At 36.7% G+C, this 9579-nt stretch overlaps 1 pseudogene; it reads right to left on the bottom strand.

Moving 5' to 3' along the window:
- Window positions 1-2350: 2350 nt before the first annotated feature.
- Window positions 2351-4644, bottom strand: LOC101718316 (LIM domain and actin-binding protein 1 pseudogene; annotated as a pseudogene).
- Between the last annotated feature and the right edge of the window lie 4935 nt (window positions 4645-9579).

Below are 9579 nucleotides of genomic sequence, written 5' to 3'. Positions count from 1 at the left end.
TGAAGATTTGATAAATATCTTCTACTGCAGATAAACAATTTAAGGACTAAATTAGCCAGAACTCACTGTGTCAAAGATATTACTCTGTTTTATACTGGAAACATTCTCAGCCCTATTTGTAAAATATAGTAGGAGAGATACACCCCAAGCTCCTTTATATGTGGGAGATACAACCCAAGCTCCTAAGTGAGACGGATTATACTAAAACTGGTATGGATTATGTATTTTCCCTATTTGTTCTTACTATATATTTTAGCAACATCAGCACAGGATTTATTTTAATTCCTTCTTGAGAACTTTTACCTTTTCATTTAAGGAAGCACTTTACAGCTTCTCTGTGGTATATCCAAGTTGCCAGCATCACTATCCTTACACTGTGGGGCCATTATTGAGTAAAACAATGGTCGGGCCAGGGATTTAGCTCAGTGGTTCCAGCACCTGCCTCTCAAGTACAAGGTCCCAAGTTCAATCCCAGGTACTGAAAAAAACAAAAACAAAAAACAATGGTTACTTGAACACAAGCCTTATGGCACTGTGATAGTCCACCTGGTCATCATCCCTAGGGCTGCTAACAGGACAGTAGTGTATACAGCATGAATATGCTGAAGAATGGTTCACATCCTGGATGGGATGGAGTGGTATGGCCTGAGATTTCATCATGGCATTTAGAATGGGGTGCAATTTAAATTTCAAGAATTGTTTATTACTAAAATTTTACAATTTAATATTTCAAGATTATAATTGATTATGAGTAATTGAAATTATGCATAACCAAGGAGCACCATTCACATCATAAAAGGTGGAACTTTAGTATAATAATGAAATTGGTATGTAGAAAGATTATAGACAGCTGACAAATAATATGAAATAATATAATAATATGAAATTTTTCATGTCTTCGAACATCACTTCAATTCTTGGTCCCTAAAAGGAAGGACAATAAATTCATCCAAATCTCCAAAAGATGGAAGGAATGTCTGACAACTTCTTTGACTACTATATCTAACTAGCAACAATTATTGAGAACGATAATTGAGAACAATAATATTGAGAACAACAAAAATTGAGAACAATATTCTCAATTTTATTTATTTTTATTTTTTAAATGTAAATTAAAAGTTTTATTGAATAAAAATGTCCCAGAATAAGCAAGACAGTAAGAAAACAATATTTTACATCTCTAAAAAATATCAAAGCTACATCTCTATAAATGCAGTACAAACCTCTTCCTCCCCTACATACAATTTGGAATATCAATTATGCACAGCAAATGTACTCAAGCTCATATGTTCCCAGCCTTAATACTAAAGAAAACCATCCCAATAAAAAGGTCTATTGCTGGTTTGATTTCCCTCTGGGAATACAGTCTGCCATAAAAATCAATACACTTCAGAGAGGGTAAGTATTTAAAAATTAGCAGCTCAAAAAGGGGATATCAGAAGTGAAATAAGGTTTGGAGATCTGAGCTTAACTGGGTGAAAGCAGTTCTTTCCATTATTCTTCCTTTGAACTCACTATGCTCTAACATGGAGCATGGTGAAAAAAGATCCAAAGGTATTACAAAAATGTTGCAACCTTCAATAAATTGTGAGAAGCACAGATACCACAAAAAAGAAAGCAATCACTTGGGATGTTGTCAAACTCATTGACAAAATACCATAGCATATTTGGGAGACAGTGGACCTCCCCAAGCACCAAAGCTTGTAGGTTGGTTCTTTAATTGTCTCAAAAGGTTCTATGAAAAGGTGACTATATTATATCTCAGTAATTCAGTTCAAGATGTAAAGAGTAGTATGCAAAGCGATAAATTCCCTATATAATCATAGTAAGAAAATTAACCTAAAAAATCTTAGAAGACTAAATACTTGAGCTCTTAACAGTTGAATACCAAAAAATTAAATTGGTATTCATTTAAAAATATACAAACTGTGCCCTTTATACTAAAGTGCATTCAGTCATAATGTTTAGACCCTTAAATCCCTTCTGTGTGTTCTCTTATTTCCGCAATGTAAAAATGTACTACTAATCATCTATCTACTTTAATATTATCTTTTGGGAATACAGTGGAATCTGGATTATATCAGTTGGACTATCTCCCTATTTATAAGCACCTATGTATATCATCATGGATAAAATGGAAGATTTAAGTAATGTTATCTTTTGCACTTAGAACTGGTTTTACTGCATATGGTTTTGTTTGTTTGTTTGTGGTAGCAGAAATTCATTTCCAAAGTTGCTTCCACAAAAATGACAGTTCACATTAGGATTGCTGTTTCTTGCATCACTTTGATAAAGGGCAGTGGCTCACTCACACTAAGATGAATTTAAGGCACAGCACTCTTAAAGTTTGTCATTCTTCATCCTCATCCTCATCATAGTACCTATTTCTCTTTATCTGTTCTTCTACAGACAGCTCTTTGACTTCTTCTCCCTCCCAGAATCCCATATCCTGGGATTTCTGATTCTGAGTAGTGTATTCTTTAGTGGAGGTGTTATCTGCAAAGGTGGACCAATTTGGAGACTTGGGTTCTACTGGAGACTGCTCTTTGAGGAAGTTGCTATAATCATCTTCTAGGTTTGCACCATTTTCTATGAGATTCTCACTCCCCATCTCAAAGCTATGAATTTCCTTACTTCTCCCTGCCTCTCCTCTTCTAGGCACCTTATTTTGCCAGGTCATTTTTGCCATGCTCCCATTCTTCTCAGGAACCTTGGCATTTTCCACTTGTTTCCTTTCTGCTACTATCCCTCCTGCAAACTTCTCATTCTGGTCTGACATGCTCCAACCTTTCCTGATAGGTAGGGACAAATTTTTTGGGCTCTTGACAGAAGAGGTTTGAAAAGAACTTGCCACAGTGAACGGGCAGCTTCTTTCCTTCAGTAAAGAAGATCGTCTTAGCTTTTTCCAATCCAGATCTACATCCTCAGGAGCTTCGGCTTGCTGACTTCGTCCTCAGGAGGCCATTTGGGTTTAGATACTTTGATTCCTTCCTCCAAGGTACTTCCTGAACTGCTAAATTCAGTTGGAGGAGGCCAGGCGATCTTTAGCTTCTTGGTTTCAGCTGGCTTGTCTTCCTTTTCTGGCTGAGAGGAGGCCTTGGCTTCCATACTTGCAGCCAGCACACCCACCTTGGCAATGGGTGCATCTTCCACCCCTGGGCTCTGGGGCATCTCCCGTTCATTTGGAATTTGGGCTAGTTTCTCCAAGGTCTCCTCATTTTCATTTTTGCATGCCCACAGACCCTTGTGTGGTCTATGCCCAAAGCCTTCATCGTAGTTGCCTTTAGATTTAAAGAGTTGATTGAAGTGAGGCTTACAATAGATTCTCCCATGTAAAGATGCACATGTTCCTAGACTAAGTTTGTTGTTGCAATAGGAGCAATGGAAGCAGCTGATGTGAAACATTTGTTGGTTGGCCAGGAGATGCTCCATGGGGTAGACTGTCTTCCGACATTCAACACAGGTCTTTCTCGCAGGTGCCTGAAACTTCTTCACTGCTTTGGTAGGAGAGCTTTCAGAAAGTGTGGAGGCTCTGGCATCTGGACTCCGAGGCTTGGGGGACACAGGTTGCTGCACCTCGCTGTTAACTTGAGAGTTACAGGAGTCATCTTCAACATGAGTGGAATGGACTGCCAGTCTATTCTGTTGCAGAAATCTTTTCTGACTTCTGATGGGAGCCACAGACCTCAGGACCTAGGGGCATGTTCTCCTTTTGTTCCAATTTAGGAGTTCTGATTTCACCACCACTGACTTTCAACTCATTTGTATAGCTGGTTGAAGTACTTTGTTTGGACACAGCTGCCTGGTACTTGGCCATTCGATCCTGTATGGAGGCTTCTGAGAGGCGTGGGAGTTCCAGATTTCGCCTACTCCCATTTTTCTCCAAGGTGAATGCAGAGGATGGCAAATGACCTGAGCCTATTTCCAGGCCATCCAGAGGACAGCTGTTTTCAGAGGTCCTTCGTCCACCTGCATTCCGGCTTTGGGCTTCAAGAATCTTGGTTTGAGTTGGTTTGCCTTTCTCAAACATCATCTTAAACCTGTTCAGAGGGACACTGTATTTCTCTATTTTGGTTGAAGCTTCTGTGTTTTCACTGATTTCAGATTTCTCAACTTCATGTCTGGAATCTCCCAGACAATTTTCCATGTTTTCACTTTCGGGTGTGTGGTCTTTAAGATCTTCACTATCCTCAGGGTGATACCGACACTGAATACGTGGATCAGGAAGGGATCCAAATCTAGGTCTCAGCTGGGTCTGTCCCTCGTGATCAGCTCCAGCTCCAGAAGTGGAGTTGCTTGTCACTTCAGCAGGAGGGTGGTCGACTCTGTGCCTAATCTCAGAGCTGCTGTTTCCAACTGGGTCCATGTGCAGCTCTGCTCCAGGCGAGGGGTTCTCCCACTTCTTCTTTAACACAGTCAGGGTTCCCCATCTGAAGTGCTGGGGGAGATTTGCAGTGTTACTTCTCTTCTTTTCCATGTTAGCCTCTTCAGCTGCTTTCTGGTGCTTGGAGAATATCTCCATAATAGCTGATGACTTGTGCTTGTTGATGAGAGAAAGTTCTTTGGCCGTTACCCTGAATGATACGGAAGTCCACTGTCGTCTATTAAAAGGAGTTGATTCCATTTTGTCTTACAGATATCGAAACACCTTTGTCCAGAGGAGGTGAGATTAGAAATGAGTCAATAGTTTCCTTATTTGAAGAGCAAAAAATATAAATTAAGGAGCTTCCTGCAGCTCTCCTGAAAACCAAAGAGCATAACTGCTCTGGTAGAGTTCTGTTCACTGGGTTCTGGTCCAACTGTCTGGCAACAGAAGAATACTGACCTGCTGACCCATGGCTGGGTCACACTAAAAGTCCCATGATGCAAAGCAGGTGACAGGCAACCCTAAAGACCATGCTGCTTTTCCACATGCACCACTTTTTCTTCTTTTTTTATTTATTTATTTTTTTTTTCTTTTTGTTTTTGAGACAGGCCTCACTTTGTACTTTAGGCTGGTCCTGTGTAGCCCAGGCTGGCCTCAAGCTAGAGGTGATCCTCCTGCCTCAGCCTCTGAAGTGTTGGGATTAGAAGCATGTGCTACCATGCCTGGCTTACTTTGTTCTTCTGACTACATCACTGGCTGAAACTAATACTAGCCTTTTAAAATTTTTGTTGATTCAAAAAAAAAAAAAAAAAGAGGGCCAGGGATGTAGCTCAGTGGTGCCGAGTCTGCCTGGAAAGTGCAAGGTCCTGAGTTTGATTCCTGGTACTGAAAAAAAAATTTTTTTTTAATTTGTTTTAGTCTCCTTGTTGGAAAGAGGCATAGTACACAGTAATGGAAAGGAGCTCTGGCATTAAAGCATGCGCCTTGGCCTTGCCACTCAAAGCTGTGCACCTTTCCTAAAACTCAGATTTCTCATCCATAATAATGGTATTCTTATGAGAAATAAATAAGATATAGAAGAAATAATGCTGATCCAGAATAAGTACACAATAAATGATAGGGTTTTTTGTTCTTGTTGTTTTGGTTTGGGCTTTCTTGGTTGGTGGTAGTGGTAACATTCTCAATTTTAACAGTTAGGTTTTTATAACATAGTACCAAAGAGGAAAACAATATGTTAAACATAAATGTATTATGCATAATATAAACACTTAATCTTTTTTATTTGTTTGTTTGTTCATTCTGCTGTTTTGGGATTTGAGACTAGGGCCTCACTAGGTCAAGCATTCAACCACCGAGCTATACCCCAATCACCCTATTTGATTGTAACATAGATATGTAATCTTATAAAGTGAGATCATAATTTTAAAACAGGAAAAAGACTTTAAGATTATATAATTTAAAACATTTTAGAGAAAACGCAATTTAAACCCATAAAATCAATCCAGAGAGTTATGGTCTCTTTGAGAGCAGTAGCCAACAATCTTTTACTTATTCTTATAATTCTATTGCTTCACAAACAGGTTTGCAGGTAGTTAGTAAGTAATTGTTGGATGGATGCAAGAGTAGAATCCAAGAAAGAGAACCAGAACTGTTCCATATAACTTCATCATTTGGATTCTGATAAGCCACATCTATTTAATCTTCAGCAGGTGAAGTTAAATAATTATTGAGTCCCTTTGTCTATAAAAGGGCTATGCAAGGTAATAGGAAAATTCTGATTTGCAGAATAATGTAACACCTGCCTTAATATAACTGGTTATGTATGGTTTAATGCCGATGCAAGAAGACAAGTGCTAAAGATAATTACAAAACATTGAGAAGTGAGAAATCATTGCCCACTAGTTGCATGTGATAAGTCCTCATGAATGAAATTACACTTGGCTTAGGCTTTGAACAATTGCTAAAATGTCAAGGAACAGAACTGTTAGGCCTCAAGAATGTTCCTGAAAGAACAAATGTGAGAAAAAGTAAAAGGCAGAAAGAGTTATGACTTGTTACAGTAAGAATGGGTGGTAGGAGCACAGCCTATGAGTGTAGTTAGAAATAATTCTGGAAAAGGGAGTAGAGGCCAGATTAGGAAGGATTGTGAAGGTCTATGAGCAATATTGGAAGGGAGGCTTCAACCAGATAAGTTACACATTAACCCGCCAAGAAGGTTTTGGTTGCAGTGTACAGCAGATGGGAAAAATCAGACCTTCCCTTTAGGATTCTTATGTAAGGTACTGAGTTATGTACTGGATCAGATAGACAATGAACATTTTCTTTAAAAAATTCCATATGTGTCTGAGCACAATTATTTTACTTCTTATAAAATTACTCATTGTAACATGGAAATAGGAGAACGTGATGTGGACTGACAGAGTGAAAGAAGAGTCAACAAGAGGCAGGCTTTTGTATTTGGAAAATGTTTATTGTTTTACAAAAGACAACATTATATTTATACTTTCTGTAAATGTGCTCTGTATTGAAGGCTTTTACTCCCTAGGAAACCCAAAGAATAGGAATGTAAAATAGGCTGCTTGCAAAGATTCTGAGTTACAGAGAGTACCAATAATATTTACTTCTTCTTGAGTACTGATAATATTTACTGCAACAGCCTCACCTTCAGATGAATTATTGTCCAGTCTAGATAGCACCAGATGTCGACACCTCTTGCATTATTTTAAATTACATGGAAAAGTGTGTTTGTTTTGTTTTAATACAAAAACACGTTCAACCTGATTGTAAACTCTTAACTTACCCCATCACCAGGCATCAGGAAAAAATATAGACTGTATTTGCTGAAGTTTGCAATACTCTTAAATTTGATCAACTAATTTCAATTTGAACAGTGTTGGGACCCAATAGCACCAGTGATTACACAAACTAATAGAGTAATTCTAATTCATCATACTTATTTTGAGTGTACACGGTGTGCCCCAAATATTGTAAGCAAAAACAGAAACATATAAGGTGAGTTAAAATATATCTCCATTTTTATTAATGTTCATTTGTTTCACATTAGTTTGGAGGGGGAGTGCTATTCATTCTTATAAAGCAATGTATGGAAGAATCATTATTGCTTTGGCATAAAGAAGCAAAATTTACAAATTACCTTTTCCTTTCCTTAAGCATCCTAAATAGTCTCCCATTGAGATTTAAACTCAAGACCTACAGAGAACAGATGGTGAAGGCCATATCTTCTTGCTAATCCCAGTATGGGGTGTTGTAACTTGGTCTAATGGTGCAGTCACTCGAAATACAATGCTTTTGCGAGTCTTCCATTTGCTTCCATTTTTCAGATAAATGTTTTATTTTTATCATCAATAAATATTTCATCTCTACTTGGCTCAACCGCACAAACCAATTCAGAGCTAAAAAAACCAAAAGAAACTATCACATCTGTTAGATTTAGGTTTAGCTGGTGATATGTAATCAGCAGTCCAAATTTCTTCCTTCTAGTAATTATTGTTACACAGAGTGGTATGTGGAAGTTTGCTAAGGACTAAGTCAACTATTCAAAGAAGGAAAATGGAGAAAGGCAAAATAGATGCTATAATCTAAATAACTTTATTTTCAATAGATAAATAATGACTTTTATAAGACACTGCAATGTTTTTCTTCTCATTTTTTTCTCAGATTTATAGGATGTCTAACTTAGATCAGAGAATGGACATTTAAATGGTACTAATATTTCTCTTCATTTCTTTCTGAAATATGAATGTATCTCTACATGCTAAACTTTGCAACAGAAACTACTTATAAAAGACAAGGGATTTGACAACAAGAAAAACAATGTACTATAACAATAGAATTGCCTTCTGTCACTGACTGTTATTAATTCTTAGTCCAATTTTCAACCTGTTCATATAACACTTTGAAAGAAATCTTAAGATATAAAGAGATAAAAAGAAATTCAAAGGAAGTCTTTGGAACACTCAATTATACTTCTCAGAGGTCATGAAACATGTTAAAAATATATGTCAAAAGTAATCATATGTGAATCACATTAGTGAAATCAAATTTTCATTTATGGTCTGATGAAGAACATTCATGAATTCTTTATCAAAGACAAACTAAAAAACAAACATAAAAGTAAGTAATTGATAAGCCTCATGAAACTTAACAGATCAGAAAATATTTTTGAATATGTCAGAGCATGCTTAAGAGCATGGCACTTGGCTAAAATTCAATCCTAGAGAAATGTTTTTCAGAGTAAGATTATGAGGACTTTAATGAATTACGATGAGAAGATGAGGAGCAGGGAAGAACACAGAAATGATTTGAGTAGCAAAGTACTCTTTTTATTGTATATTGGCAGATTATAACTGCGAATGTTTGTGGAGTACAAAGTGATGTTTATAATTTTTTAGTAAGACACAGAATGACCAATCAAGTCAATCCCACTTATCAACTCAAACATTTGATATCTTCCCTTATGAAAATATACATGGTCCACAACTGAGAACCATTAATGTACAAACCTTGATTATAAGCTATATTCACAATTCTGTGCAAAGGCACAAAGCCTTAGATAAAGAGGAGTAAGTTTGGTTGGCTTTTCCTTTGAGATCTGTTGCAAAATACTACTTTTATGTGCTCAATATTAACAACATTTGAAGATAATATCCATTAAAGCTACTTCTAACAGTCATTTAGGCAATGTCTTGCTAATTCTAGAAAATAAACCTTGTTTGAAGTTAGACTTTACTGTACTCTCTATGGTAGGCAGTTGTCAGATGTCCTTTGTAACATCTGTTTCATACAGGATATATTAAAAACAATTCACAAAAAAATTCACAGATTCACATCTATGTAAATGACAACCATAGGGTAACTATTGTTCTCTTTTGCAATTCTGCTTTTGATAATTAAAATAACCAAATTTGCATATTAAACATTTTAAAGGGCTCTTTGACAAAAAGTAGAAAATTTTCTAAATTAATAAGGACCCTTTTATGGATGTCATCATATGGTAGGAACATTGTTTTCCATGATGACTCATCAGAAATAATGATTTTTAAGATTATTTTAGTGTTAAATTTGCATGTCACTACTTCTATAGTTTAAAATTATGTCATAGTTAATACCTGAATACCTTAACAACACAGCAGCTTTGGAAAGCTTTTGTTTATATTTCACCCACAGAAGAATTTAAATCTCTTACTCTTAAA

The sequence above is a fragment of the Heterocephalus glaber genome, unplaced genomic scaffold, assembly GCF_053883595.1.
Source record: "Heterocephalus glaber isolate CG9 unplaced genomic scaffold, H.glaber_assembly_v1.0 deba00001461, whole genome shotgun sequence".
Classification (NCBI taxonomy): Eukaryota; Metazoa; Chordata; class Mammalia; order Rodentia; family Bathyergidae; genus Heterocephalus; species Heterocephalus glaber.
The sequence above is the reverse complement of the archived record's forward strand: the minus strand, read 5'-3'. Positions and strand labels throughout refer to the sequence as shown.